The following is a 15,406-nucleotide window of genomic DNA, read 5'->3' on the forward strand; positions in this document are numbered from 1 at the left end:
AATTAGATTGTTTGTGAATGGAACCTGAATCTGTATTCAGAAATGCCTTTCAGTTTGAGAATTAGTCACATAAAATTGTAAGAATTAGTGTTTTCTTTTAAGATAGTTTCCCAGATACTCAGTGCTTAACCATTTCCCCTATGACATGGTCTCATCACTAATATACTTTCTTTGCTGGTCAATCAAGTTAAAGCCTATTAGAGAATAACTAGAGCTCCGTGCTTCCTTTTGGTCCTGTTTGTGGGAGTAACCTAGTGCTCATCATGTTAGCTAAATTTCAGGTTAGAGGTTGAGAATGGCCCCTGGGATGGCAGCCCAAGAGACTAGATAAGGATGCTCAGTGGAGAGCTGTTCATTTAACCTTTAACACTCACATTAGAAGATTTGGGTAAAAATGCTGATACTTTAGCAGGCAAGTGTGTGGCTACATCTATATACCCTGCCTTCTACTGTCATAGATATTTGTTGACAAATTTTTGTAAGGGCTTCTGTAAACTCTATATGCAAATGTCCCCCAATTTGTGAAGATTTTTGTGTTTATTGAAAGAATGGACTGAATAGTCTACCAGACCTGATCCCAGTCATGACATTTACTGGCAGGTAGTGTCAGATGCACCCCTGCCTGACCTGTGCCTTAGCTGCTTTACCACAAAGATGGGGATAATAGTGCCTATCTCCTAGGAGTTGTTTCGAAAATTATGCAAGAGTATACATTAAAATACCATGTGCAAATAAAAGAGCACATTGTATGTATTCAGTAGATGTAATTTTAATTGTAACTCTTTCAATTTTCCTTTTTAGCCCTGGAGAGTCATTGAAGAAGGAAAAGAGGAAGCACACTGGATGAGTTAAGTAGAGCTGAGCACATGGAAGGTCGCACTAGGAAGTAGGAATTGTTGAGCAGCGGGCAAGAGGTTAGAAGGAAGATGGAGGTTGCAGTGCCAGCTAATAACGTGGGTTTCATGGTAGCTTTCTGGCTCAGGTGCTTTCTCTACCCTCCTCCCCCTTTGTACCATCGTATTTTAGCACTTAATTATATACTTTCTTGAATCCCTTTGCAAAGCACTGATTATGTGGTCTGTCTCAGTCTTTGAATCCTGGCTTTATATTTTAGTATTACTGATTCTGAACTTTCTGGGCTTAAGGGTGGCAGCTATTTTCCTTCTTAGGGGAATGGATAGGTTCTAGCTCTTAGAATTATTGAAGGGAGTAGGTTTCCACCCATGCTGTTAGGAATGGATACAGAATTCAGCTTCAGATTTGCTTTCTCATACAGGCAATTACCACTAAAGAGCAGGAGTTCTGGCCAAAGAGGTTCCTACCCAGGGACTTATGACACTACCTGTGCTTAGTATTTAGATATGTCAAAGTACTTTCTCTAGCATCAGTTCGTTTGCTCCTTATAACAACTCGTTAAAGAATGCTGTCAGCATAAGTGAACTGATTCTAATGAAGTTCTTCAAATCTTTCCATTCATCGTACTTCTGTACTTCTCTTTGCTTGTCAACAAGAGGAGTCCCATCCTACGCTAAAAACTGTCTCTTCATAGGTTTAGGAACAACCAGTTATTGTGGTTTAGCTCATTGGCGATGTCTTTTGTGTTGAACCACACAAAATCTAACCATTTTCTAGTCCAAGATAGTTCCCAGATTCCTAACCTCTTTAAAACTCTCACCCTACTTGAATTCATATGGTAGCTACAACCATTTGGCTAATTATAACCTAGTTATAAAGTATTTATGAAAACATATGGTACATTTGAAAGAAGAAAGCATTGGACCAAGTGAGTTTTAAGACTTCCCAGGGATTTGTAGAGTCAAGTCAGTTTGCTCTACTTTCCTCATCCTTGAGTGGGGATGATCTTACTGTAAGCATCTTTCCATTCTGAGGGATTGAGAATATCTGGATGCAAATGTTTTTCTAAGAACTGAATGCCTTAGGACCTGTTCTATCCCAGAGATTTATTTATAAATATAAAATTATTCACTTTAAAATTCCATATACCTTTGCTGGTATATGGAATATCAAAAAAATTAGCTGGGTAACAAATTAAGTGCTTATTGATTGGTATTAAGAAGAAGAAAAAAATGGGGGGGGGGTATTTGTTCCAGGATCCACACTAAAATCTGTGAGTATAAAGCCTTGTGGAAAGTAGCTTAGTATATGAACATAACCCCCACATATTTTGTATCATCTAAAGCTATCTCTAGATGACTTATGTCTAATATAATGTGATACCATATAAGTAGTTGCTCTATTGTCATCAGGAAGTAATGACAAGCTAAAGTCTGTATATGCTTAATATTAAATTATTTCTTTGTTTTATGTAGTGAGACAAGGTGTTGCATTAGCCCACTCTGGACTGGAACTCCTGTAGTCTGTGCTGTCCCTAAATTGATAATTCTTGAGCTCAGCTTTCCAAATGCTGGAATTCTGAGGCATGTGACATGGAGCTTGGCATACTTTTACACACACACACACACACATACACACACATACACACACTCATACACACTCCACAGGAACTGGAATGACTGAAAACCAATTTTACATTTCATTTTTATTGATTGACTAATGCTATGTAATACCAGGCTCTGTGTTCTTTTTTGAATCATTGTATAAGTAAACGTCATAGATGGAAAACTCTAGGCTAGATACAAGGTGGACCATCCACTAATCTGGCTGGTGAGTATTGTAAAACTGTGTATATGTATCTCACATGCACATTACGCCTAAGTTAAGGATGCCCTGAAATTATAAAATGGCTGTTATACATTGACCAGACTTTAGGGATACCTCTTTAAAGTGTGTTGACATTTAATTGACCTTTGAAGGTTCATTCTGTTAATCATACTCAAAGTGCTAAAGCTATGGTTGACTGCTTTGGAATTTTTACATCCAGTCGTGCTTAGCATATAAATTCTCTGGCATAATTACTGCTTATTTAGAGAAAGTTTCCTTCTCTCTGAAAATGTGAGTTATGCTTGTCTTTTGTTTTGTTTTTAAAACTTTGCTTCAGGCTAGGTAATGATAGAGGTTTGAATTTAAGTCTTTTCCTGTCGTTAGTTGTATGGGGCTATTGCTTTTTCTTACATAAGTAATGGAAATTGCTTGGCTAAATGAAGAGTACTTTTATTCATGCAAGAACTAGAGTTCTTCAAGGCACAATATTAAAATTTAAACAAGTTTAACACTTAAAGTTGTGTATTTTTCAACAAACTTTTAAGAGCCTTTCAATTGTATTATTGTGGATACAAACTGTCAATGCAATTTTTTTTTTACTGAATAAGAATTCAAAAGAACTGTTTTCATAGTAAACTGTATTGTCTTATTGTCAGTGTAGTTTTATTATAAAAACACTGTAAAAATACAAACTCCAATCTATTTTTTTTAAATGCTAACATTTTATTGCTTTATCTAGAGAATATATGATGAATGTTTTAAGATTTATGAGACTTAAATTTATAAAAATGGTCTTTGGAAGTATTTTTTATATAGTTAGCTCAACTGATTTCCAAATTAGTGAATTTTTTTCTTTCTTTTGGTTAGTTTACTTAATATTCTCCATGGTAAAATGGTAACAATTCTTACATAGCTTAGACTGGCCATGAAATCATGACCCTCCATCCTCAAAATTATTAATTTTTTTCAATTTTTTATTTTATGTGTATGGACATTCTGCCTGAATATTTATCTGCACCATATGTGTGCCTAGTGCCTGTGGAGATTGGAAAAGGGTGTCAAGAGCATCACAATCTCTTCAGCCCCTAAATTAATATTTTTAATATTTATGGAAATGACTTTTTCTAAATTATGATTAAAAATAGCATGTTTTACCATTTTTAATGACTTATCTTTGAGGTACTATACATAATTTTTAATGTTTTTACCTTAAAACAGCTGTTAAATAGGAAAGTTTAAATTGAAGTTTAAACTAGAATTTTTACTTCCATGAGATAATTTTAGACTTTGCATATATATGCCTTCATGTTTACAATGCATTCATTCTACTGTAAATTTTGAGATATCATTTACTTATTCGTACAATTCAAGTAAAGCAAACAGTTCTCTTGGCACAAAATTTGACACTTCTTATCAGTTCTCTATTTTGTCTTGTCTTCTTTTCCCTGTCCTCCATTGGAGCTGTTCTTTTTATGATAGACCTGCCTCCAAATGAAAGGTCATTTTCTCTTAGACATTTAACTTCAGACTATCCTTTTGTGAGGATAGAGGATATACTGGGGGACACAATATTATTACAGTAAAACCCAAATGCAATCAGCACAGTGGTAATCATATGTATAATACTCAGACCAAGGATGATATCCTTAACTTTGTACACTCCAATTTCAGTGTATTTTTCATCAATAGCTAGTTTTTAAAAATCAGATATAACTAAACATAACTTTAATATAAAGACTGATATCCACAGGAAACATTTTTTTAGTTTCAGTAAGTCTGTTGAATAGATAATACATTAACAAAAATAAATATTCTTTTATTTGATGCTATTCTTTTATTTGATGTTCTGTCAGTCAGATCTGGAGATGGTTACAGGTCATTTATTTAACAGATGTATGAGTTTTAACATTCTGAATTTTGGCCTAAACACTTCATAAGTGTTTACTTAATATTCCCTATGTTATTCATTTTACAAATGAGAAGGTTATGGTACAAGTATTTATGGTAGTGTCTTTAGTTGGGTAGACAGACTGTAAGAAAAGTAGGTAACAGTCTTGGTACTAAATAAATAGCAACAGACAGCTGTGCAGGATCTGGGGAGATATGGGTGTGTTTATTAGGAAAAGATGGGACTCAAGTGCACCCAGTATAGAGCAGCCTGAGGCTCTGGAAGCACAGGTCAGATGCTCTCAGGTTTCACCAGCCCACCAGGTGGAGGAGGCTCCTGCCCGGGTGCTGAGCAGCCCTCCTGTCTTCCTCCTCCTGGCATTTTCCAGCTGACTCAGACAGTTTTGCCCCAGGAGGGTTTTCCTTCTCCCTCAGTTGGAAGCCTGGGCTTTGTAAATATTAGGAGGAGAATTTTTTTTTCTTTCAGGTTTAATTTCAGGCCAGTTCATCCTCCCCTTGACCTTCATATATTTCTTTGAAAGTAGTGCTCAGTAGTGTTTTACAATTGTATGTAACTATGAGATTGATAGTAAGTAACAGAATTAAAGGGCAAAACAATCTTTTCTGTTTGAATTCAGGAGAGATGAGAGAGGTTAAATGTAGAAAATAAGGAGAAGAGAAACGTGTGGAAATGAAGAGATAAATTTGGGGTTGGGAGGCTGATGGAAACCTAGAGGAGGAGTGCTGGTTTGCTTCTCACCCACCTCCTCCCCACAGTCACAGTAACAGGCAATGTCACTGTCTTTTGCCTGACGTGCTGAGCCAGGGAGTTGAGACTCGTGGGAGTGGAAATTTTCTTCCTTTTGCATTTTGAGACTTGGGTGTGCTGCTTCAAGATGCCACTGGTATCTCAGTAATGTTTGTTTATACTGGATATTTTCTGGGTAGCCATTGTAGATAGGGCTTATAATACAAACAATACTGTTAGGAGGACTGCAGATTTTCCGGTGCTATGTTTATCTTATTAGTTAAACCTGCTAGCACCCTAGGACTTCTGAGCACGTTTAGAAAACTCCAGAGGCAACATTAAGAATAGCTTTAGTAGAAAGAAAGAAAGGAAATTAAGACAAGCTTAAAATGTTGACCAACATGCAAGTTTTTCTTTAGAGAGTATAAGTTAGGTTTGAGCATTTTTTAAAACTTAAGTGTAAAAGTAGGGTGTGTTTTTTTAATATTATTTTCTTAATCATCTAGATAAAAGTGCATCACTTTCATTTCACAGAATATGGAGGAACTTATATTTAAGTTCCATCTTGGTCACTTATAAAGATCCTTATTCAGATCATGGGTCTCAAAGCATTTCTTCCTGATTCTTGATTGTAATAGGACAGAGTAATTAAAATTGTGATCATCTCAAAAAAGAAACATTGCCAGTCTTATTTTAAACTTTCTGGTAACTAATTTTACACCTCTCCTTCACTTTTTATCTTATGTATGTAATAGGTAGATTACTCATTCATAATTATGAAAAATAGTTACTTTAAATAACAAAATGTTGAGCTAAATAGTAAAACTATTGATTTGGGGAATGTAATTTCCAAGTGATTGTTTCCCAGGTAGGGAGACATCTGATCCCCATATATGAATTAAAGAGAATTAACAATGGTGTTCCCAGTCATGACATGACCCTGGCATTCTGTTAAAGTATTGTGGACTCTAGGAAACAGAAAGGGGTGGGCAGATTTCCTTTTTTTTTCCCTTATATTTAATCTTGTATTTTTCCTATTGTCATGAAAACATTTCTCTTCCTGACACTGTTCTCATTAGACTCTAGATCACTGCTGTGCCCACTTTTCCTTCTTAGACATGGAACCTGGCCTAGAAGCTTGTAGAGAGGGTCCCAAGCTGCCTTGCTCTCTCCTCCCAGACTCGAGAGAGAGCTTCACAAACTGCCACTTATTTATTGCCGCTCTTCCTGTGTTTGTGCTGTTCTGTTCCGCTGGGCCTGAGCTGTCTTTTAACCTCCACTCTTAATGCTTAACTTTACAAGTGAAACTTGAGCCAGTCACACTGGAAATGTCAGCCATTCCTAGTGAGTGGTTCAGTTCACATTCAGCAAATCCACTCAGTGCTTATTAACTGAGTAACTGTTATTTGAATAGAAGTGTTTTTGTTGGTTTTTTTTTTCCTTTTAGATTTATATTTATTTCATGAAAATCTAAAAAAAAAAAAAGAAAAGAAAAGAAAATCTTATTTGAGCCACTGAACTTTAGATAACTCAAAACACTTTAAGTCAAATATTAACTTGCCATAAAACTCTCCTGAAAGTATCTAATTTTCAGATTAAGCAAGCTATTTTCAGCTAAATTGCCCATTCTCTTATGAAATGGTATAAAGTTGTGAAAGCTGATTTAAAGGTTGGACTGTGAATAAGACTTTTGTCCTGATTTTTATACGCTTTGTTGCTATGTACCTCTTTTGTTCCCTGATTGCATCCCATATTTCTTACCAAACAGTACTGTAGACAAGTTCTTGTACAGAAAGCTTTATTAGTTAGCTTCTAACTTCTATGTCTGTAATGATACTGTCAAACAGTTGTGTAATGCTTCTATTTAAAAAGATGTGGGTGTGGAAAGTGATGGTGAATGAATTCAGGGTAATCAGTGACTCTGTACTAAGAAAAAAATATCACTAAGGGAAACCTGCTTCCATGATTTATGTATCTTTAATTTTAAAAATCTTTTTACCTGCTTTATGCAGTTCCCACTGTATCTCATAAATTCAAAAAGAAAAACATTAAGGAATTAGAATCATAGTGCTTTATAGCTGTAAGGATTCTGTAGAGATTTTAATTAACCCTCTTACAGAGAAAATTGACATCCGGTATGATCTAATGAAATCAGGTAGCTATTGGGTTTAAACGCCCAAATGACATTTTAATAGTTTGTTGCCATTAGTATATATACTGTTCTACTTAAACTATCCTAACTGCTGATAATCAGAAAATGGTAATGAGAAAACATGACTAATAGGGACATTGGTCCCTTGTCTTTTTACATATATCTTGGTCACTTCTCTAGGGTGAAGAGTAGGTATTACTGTTTCCTTTCATAGAAAAAGTAGCTCAGGCTCAAAGTTACAGATCTCCCCTAGCCCCCAGGTGTCTGCCAGGTAATTCTATGTTCCTTGTCTTTCTGTTATTTAAGAATCATCAGCTGGTCTTAGAGAATTCTCACAGGACAGAGGGTGGGGAGTACCATATTCCTTTTGGCTTTGGCTGTCTTTGTTGAGTTGTATGTTCCCAAAAAAGACTAATTGTAAATAAGGTGCATCTTAAGATGATGTCTTGAAGATTCAACAGGCATATACCAAGCACCCACTTTATACAGGACCACCCCTTGGGGCATACAGTAGATGCAGAGGTAGAGTCATAGCCACAGACAGAGAGAAACTAAAGGTAGTTCCTTTCCAAAGACTTGCTTTTGTGGGGATATGTGAAATATACTAGTCCCTGTCTGAAATCAGTCAGTTCTTTCTAAATTTGTGTATTAACGTTCATATGAAAGTAATGTATACTGACTAGAAAAGCGGGAAAGTGAGATTTTTAACATAGTAACAGACTTGGTTTTTTGGTCTTGACTTGTTTTTTAACTTGATAGCCTAATACTTAAAGCTTAACAATCTGCCAAGGCATAGCTTTGAAAGGGTAGTCATCATTGCTTTCAGAATGAATCAGTTTGGAAATACAATATTCTGGATATTTTATGGCAATTGATTATTATTAATGACTCTAAAATATATGCCTTTATAAATGCTTTCCAGGGGGCTGGTGAAATGGCTGTGTTTAAGAGCACCAAGTGCTCTTCCAAAGGTCCTGAGATCAAATACCAGCAACCACATGGTGGTTCACAACCATCCGTAATGAGATCTGAGTACCTCTTCTGAGGTGTCTGAAAGCTACAGTTTACTTACATATAATAAATAAATAAATAAGTCATTTAAAAAATAAATAAAATGCTTTCAAAAATTAAAAAAAATGGGTTAAGTAGTAGATTACGCTATATATTTAATAACACTGGATAACTCAATATATATTATATATTATATATCATATATTGAAGTTAAAAGTGGTGTTAAGTAACCCTATTAAAAAATGGGGTACAGAGTTAAACAAAGAATTCTCACCTGAAGAACTTCGGATGGCGGAGAAGCATCTTAAAAAATGCTCAACTTCATTAGTCATTAGGGAAATGCAAATCAAAACAACTTACACCAGTCAGAATGGCTAAGATTAAAAATTCAGGAGACAGCAGGTGTTGGAGAGGGTGTGGAGAAAGAGGAACACTCCTCCACTGCTGGTGGGGTTGCAAATTGGTACAACCACTCTGGAAATCAGTCTGGCGGTTCCTCCGAAAACTGGGCACCTCACTTCCAGAAGATCCTGCTATACCACTCCTGGGCATATACCCAGAGGATTCCCCACCATGTAATAAGGATACATGCTCTACTATGTTCATAGCAGCCCTATTTATAATTGCCAGATGCTGGAAAGAACCCAGGCATCCCTCAACAGAAGAGTGGATGCAAAAAATGTGGTATATCTACACAATGGAGTACTATTCAGCCATTAGAAACAATGAATTCATGAAATTCTTAGGCAAATGGATGGAGCTAGAGAACATCATACTAAGTGAGGTAACCCAGACTCAAAAGGTGAATCATGGTATGCACTCACTAATAAGTGGATATTAACCTAGAAAACTGGAATACCCAAAACATAATCCACACATCAAATGAGGTACAAGAAGAAAGGAAGAGTGGCCCCTTGTTCTGGAAAGACTCAGTGAAGCAGTATTCAGCAAAACCAGAACGGGGAAGTGGGAAGGGGTGGGTGGGAGGAGAGGGGGAGAGAAGGGGGCTTACGGGACTTTCGGGGAGTGGGGGGCTAGAAAAGGGGAAATCATTTGAAATGTAAATAAAAAATATATTGAATTAAAAAAATGAAAAAAAGCAATAATAGTAATAATAATAAGAAGAAGAAAGTGGTGTTAAGTTAATGATACTGGTAAACAGACTTTTTTTTTCTTTTGAAATAAAGTCCTACTCTTCATATTCATACTAGCCTTGAATTCCTGGTCTCAAGTGATCCTTCTAAAAACAAGTATGTAGCAGCCACACCTCAAATAATGGTTTTGAGACCGTTCCCCTGGCTAGCCCAGCCTGATCTGAAACACCCTCATATATTCTTTGTAGCCAGGCTAGCCTCAGCTTCTGCCTCCTGAGGGCTGTGATTACAAGTGTATTTCACCATGCCTGTAAAAATAAAGATTGTAAAAGGCAACGTTTGTTATTAAAATTGTTCACATCTGAAGCAATATATTATCTTGAAGGAATAGTAGTGACCATGCTGAGTTTTTACTGTATGGGAATTAAAGCTTTAGGTTTTTTTTTTTTAAGTATTTCAGCTTGTGAGCTCATTTCTGCCCTGTGATCGTTACAATAAAACATAATATTCCTGATATTTCTTTAGAAGCATGCAATGTTTCAGCAGAAGCAGGAAGGTTTTTCTTTTCTCTGGAAAGAGTCTAATGGAGCAACAGTCCAGAGAGAAGAGCTGAGCCTACAACTTGTGGTCTGAGGGAGGTTGCCTGGGAACTGCTGGCAGTGAGGTAAAGGGAGGGAGCTGAAGTTTATAGAAAGGAGTGGGAAAGTCCCCTGTTAATCTGGAGGCTGGGAGGCCCTGACCTTCTGGACTCTCCCACCTTAGTGGAAATACTTGGCAAAGTAAGAGAGGAGAACTACTAGCTAAGGGTGGTGAGTGGGAAATGAGTGCTAAGCCCAAGGTCCTGATGCCCTTGAGAATATATGAAAATTTGACCTAAAGAGCAACCAGTTCTACTTCATCATAAAGGGTAATTTTAACTCTTAGTTTTTGTTAACATTTATGTTAATTTTATAATGAAAATATTAATGAGCTGTTAATTGTCTCATTTTTTAAAATATATATCTTCTCATACTCCACAAATGGTCCAGAATACTAGAATAGAAGACTCAACAACGAGCCATGTATGTGACTTTAGTGCTGCAAGCCTGATGTCATCATCAGCATTATGTTGCTGAAGTAGTTGTCTTGATAGCGGCTTCATTATGCTGTGACAGGGATAAGACAGTGGCATAGTAGATATTGAATAAATACTTAGGAGAAAATCAGTTGAACTGATGTTATAAATGTGTACCAGACCAGGCATGATGATACATGCCTATCATCCCAGCACTTGGTTGGTAGAGAGGCAAGCGTATCAGGAGATGAGGGTCAACTTCTTTTACATACTTCAGGGAGCTACATGAGGACACCCGTAATACCCACCTAAACCACAAAAGTCTTAAGAAATGAAAACATACATTTTACCTTATTGTTTAATTTATTTATTTTTTGCCATTTTAGTGAAGAATGCTAATTGAATAAAATAATGTTCATTTCTAGATCAGGAGAGGATTTGTTTTTATAAATATAATCTTTACTACCCAAGATAATGGTTTTCTTTGTAGAATTTGAGTTTTTAAACAATTGATTGCATGAACAAAGTTCATGGGAAATTCCTCTGAGTAATTTTCATAGCTTCCATTCATTTTCACAAAACAAGGTCTAGCTGGTAGGTTTTTATTTATATTACTTTCAACAACAATGAACAAAGTCAAGAGAAAATTCATTAATGTCATCATTTCAGGAAATGCAGTAAAGATGACACAAACCCAGAACCTAGCTAAAGCTAGAAGGAAAACAAGACTTAGAAGAATGAGTCAGAGAAGGTGCAGATTGGTTTTGAAGGGTAGAATTCTATTTGTACATTTAGTGATTCTGTTTCAGATGAGTTCTATGCATGCTTTCTACAATAGGAAAGAAAGACTGGTTGCCATTTGTTCTTTACAGGTGTGTCAAAGTCAAAACAAGAGGTGGGATGTCAGTACTGTTCATGCAGCTGCCTGCACCCTAGGTTCCAGGAGTCCCTTCCTGGAGTACAGAAGGATGCAGATCCTAGGCATTGGGCCAAGTGCTGACAAGGAGCCTCCCGTTCTTGGACCACCGCTATAAACACTCAGATGTGAGGTTGGGAGACCACATGGTTAGGAAGGAGCAAGGTAGAAGGAGAAAGAAGCATCTTTTTCTGGAGAGGAAATGCACCTTGTACTTTTTCATCTTCGTGACTAGCTAAGTGAAAGTTTTAAAAGATTTTAGGATCAGTCTTAAAGGCTCCTCCATTAGAATGAGTTAATCCTTCAAATAGTTAAAAAGGAAGACCTTCCAGAGACACCAGAGGTGCACTTTAGGCTGACCAACCAAGAACCTTGACTCACTGGTCTGAAGCTGAGGAGTGTTCACAATTTAGAAGTTGGAAGTTTGTTTTCTGTGTTCCAGGGTTTTATAAGGGAGATGAAGGCCTGATGTAATGAACAAATTTGAATTAGCAAAAAATATTTGCTAATACATGTTTTTAAAGAACAAATATTATTCACATTTTCCAGATAATGGGAAAACATTTTTTTGTCAGAAGGAAAATTAAGATATTTTAGGTCACTAGTTCTCTGCTGACAAGGTCTAGCAGAAACTTTGATTGCTTTTCCCAGGTATATACACTAGCAATTTCCCATCTTTTTTCAAGAGTTATAGAATCAATGAGAGAAAGTGAAAAACAAGAATGTAGTGTTAGAAGATACGAACTAAATAATCTTATCTTTTCTCAACCCTCTAGCTTTGAAAATTATACTTCCAATTGAAGTACTTCTCAACAGCAAAAAAGAAAACCCTAAATTATTAAAACAACCATTTAACACAGAACCTCACCTTAAGGAACAAAGTTATCCAGCATTCATCTGACTAAATCGATTTTTGCTTTCATAGGAATTTTTGCTCTACTTGTCTTGCTGAAACATCCTGTACATATATAGACTGTGAAGTACTGGGCTGGCACTTGTTAATGCTCTTGCATTTTTGAGCTTTTGATCTATGATCTTAGTCTTTCATGTTTTAGAGATTTTTTTTCATGTTTATTTGTAAAGTGTTGTGCAAAAGGCTTGAGTGGTGTCAAAGTTTGATTACTCCACATAGGGTTGTTATTGAAATTTTTTTTGCATAGTATATACCAAGCAATTGTTATTTATCATTTTTAATTTAAGGTTATTGCTCAAAAGTAGACAGATTCTAAGGCAACTAGGAGATCATTCCCTTTGAGAAAATTTATGAGTGAAAATACTTTCTTTTAGTAAACAGCTCCTGATGTACAATATCCTCTGGGGTGCCAGTTCTGGTATTTATGTTTTAATTAAAGAACACCCTGCCTCTCTATTTGTGGACCACTTAAAAGAAGTGGGTGTCTTGGTGAGAAGTTCAGGGGATTGGTGGTTGTAGCTGAGTGTAGGATTGACTCAGTCCTGGGCAGCAGTGGTATATGAATGCCAAGTGCTAAGAATGTTTGGAATGTAGACTTGCCAGCACTGATAGAGTTTGCTTTGTTCTCCTGTGTGACTTGACCCATTGAGAAATTGTGGTTCCCTAGGAAGTTTTAATAGTTCAAAATGTTTAGTTAATAAAGAAAATGGCCACAACATACATAATTCAGCTTGTTTTCATCTGCTGCCTCAAAGATTAGCTTTCTTAACCATAATGGGATAGAACTACCCCTTGCTTTGAAAAAGAAATTTATGGAGCTCATCACATTTGTTAGCTTCCACAAACATGAAGCTCTCTGTGGGGATTTTTTTTTTTAAATCATAAAATCCCTAAGGCGTTGGCAACTTAACTTTGTGGTAACTTCATCTAAAACCAAATCTCAGGGAAAGACACACCTACTTTTCTGTATCAGCTTAATCTTTCACTAGACTCAGAAGGGTTTTGAATTACTTCAGGAAAAGTAGTGACTGATAGAGCTTAACCTTCCGTTTTCCTCATTTATTTTCATTAGAGAATGGGAGTGGAATTCAGAACATTCAGATGTGGAGTTAATGTGCGTCACTGCTGCCAGCCCCACTGCCAGCGATAGGTTCTGTGTTTTTCCAGTGGGAAACTCTGATCCACAGAGATGCCTGCCGACCTGCACCTCCTTGCTCTTGTCTGCTTTTCTCCTGATTGTTGCTTACTCTTTGAAACATCAGCTGACTGTACAGAGCCTCTGTGGAAGCAGATTTCAGGACAAAGGTCATGTGTAAAAGCAGCACGTAAGTCTTGTTTCTGTCTGTCTGTTCCAGTTCTTAGTGATAGTTTTAAGTTTCCCTACTTTGGTGTTTAATGTTGAATGTTCTGTGCATAACTAAAGCCTTATCCTGGTTATATTTTCTCAAAGAAGGATTTTGATGAATGCTCTAGTCCTAGTAAGCCCACCTTACCACTTGCATGATTGTTTATGTCCAACAACAGTAATGGGTGGAAGCCATTTACATGTGTTGTTTTCATAAACGTCTTTGACCCTTAGATAAATAATAAATGTTCCTGAAGCATATAACCTATACCTTACATAAACTATAGTTATATTCTGGAGCATTGAGACATTACAGTTTACAGAAGGTTGCCTGTACATTTCAGAAACTCCTGCAGGGGACTTCTCAGGTCAGTAAGACGGAATGCTGACGAAGGCATATCAATGTTGACAGTGAGCGACTGTAAACATCCTCGACTGGAAGCTGTGAGGCCACAAATGGGCTTTCAGTCGGATGTTTGCAGCTGCCTACTGCCTCCAACTTCAAGGAGTAATTATCTTGTTGGCTGAAACCAATACCTTGCTTTCTCTTTGATTTATTTTTACAAAGCTTTGTTGGAAAAGATAAATTAAACAACTTCAAAACCACAGAAGTGTGCTTCCTGTGCATACAATATGCAATATATGTACTTTAGAAGTTTAACAGTAATCTTAAGCAAAGAAATGTTTTATAGTATTAATTTTTAAACAAATAGAACAGTGCTTCAAAAAATTATTTTAGCTGAGTGGTGGTGGTGTACACCTTTAATCCCAGCACTTGGGAGGCAGAGGCAGGAGGATTTCTGAGTTTGTGGCCAGCCTTGTCTACAGAGTGAATTCCAGGACAGCCAGGGCTACACAGAGAACCCCTGTCTCAAAAAAAACAAAAGAAAAAAAAAAGAAAAAAACCAAAAAATTATTTCAAAAAGTAGGCTCTTTAATCCACTGTTTTTCTATCAAATCTCAGAATAGCAATTTTTTTAGGTCAATTCACAAAAATAAATAAATAAGTAAATAAATCTGTTAATGTAGCTAAATTATTTGAAAAGAGAAAAAGTAAAATCCAAAGTAGAGATTAATTCATGTTTCATAGTGCTTAGATTAAACCACCTTCTTGGTTTTAGTCTTTAATGAAGTAAAAATTTCACCTTAATAAACTATCTAAAACATTGCCTCAGGTAACTTGAAAAGTATATTTGCTTTCTTTAGCTTGATCAGAAATACTATAAAGTCTTGGTTGAGATTTTCCTTTTAACTAAACTGATAAACAGTAACTCATCTCTCTTTAAAATATTACACCAAATTCCATTCTTTATGAAGACAATTTCAGAATGGGAAGCCTAGCACAGTTCTCTGAAGGACATAGCTTCTAATTTGTCTTTTTTGTTAGTCTTATTTTTCTTATGGCTTAATGTGAGTGTTCATTTAGTTAAATTATAGGAATGAGACACCTTAAAAAGAGAAGTAGACAGCATCTTTATCTTGTAAAACATACTTTTTGAAATAGTAGTTTCATTACTGTAGAAACTACAGCTTCTATTCTCCCAATTAATATCATTAGTCTTACTAATAGGAGTTCATACTGAAAAAGTATTCCATTCTTTAAG

At 36.2% G+C, this 15,406-nt stretch overlaps 1 long non-coding RNA gene across 4 annotated transcripts in view; it reads left to right on the plus strand.

Moving 5' to 3' along the window:
• LOC127692895 (uncharacterized) overlaps window positions 1-15,406 on the plus strand; it is a 40,874-nt gene that overhangs the window by 2,713 nt on the left and 22,755 nt on the right. For 2 of the 4 annotated variants that reach the window (XR_007979530.1, XR_007979531.1), the window contains exons 2-3: window positions 802-953; window positions 13,530-13,782. This is a non-coding gene — a long non-coding RNA (uncharacterized LOC127692895). The remainder of the gene's footprint in view (window positions 1-801; window positions 954-13,529; window positions 13,783-15,406) is intronic. The other 2 variants (XR_007979532.1, XR_007979533.1) reach the window with 2 other exon arrangements.

Source organism: Apodemus sylvaticus, chromosome 9, assembly GCF_947179515.1.
Source record: "Apodemus sylvaticus chromosome 9, mApoSyl1.1, whole genome shotgun sequence".
NCBI lineage: Eukaryota > Metazoa > Chordata > Mammalia > Rodentia > Muridae > Apodemus > Apodemus sylvaticus.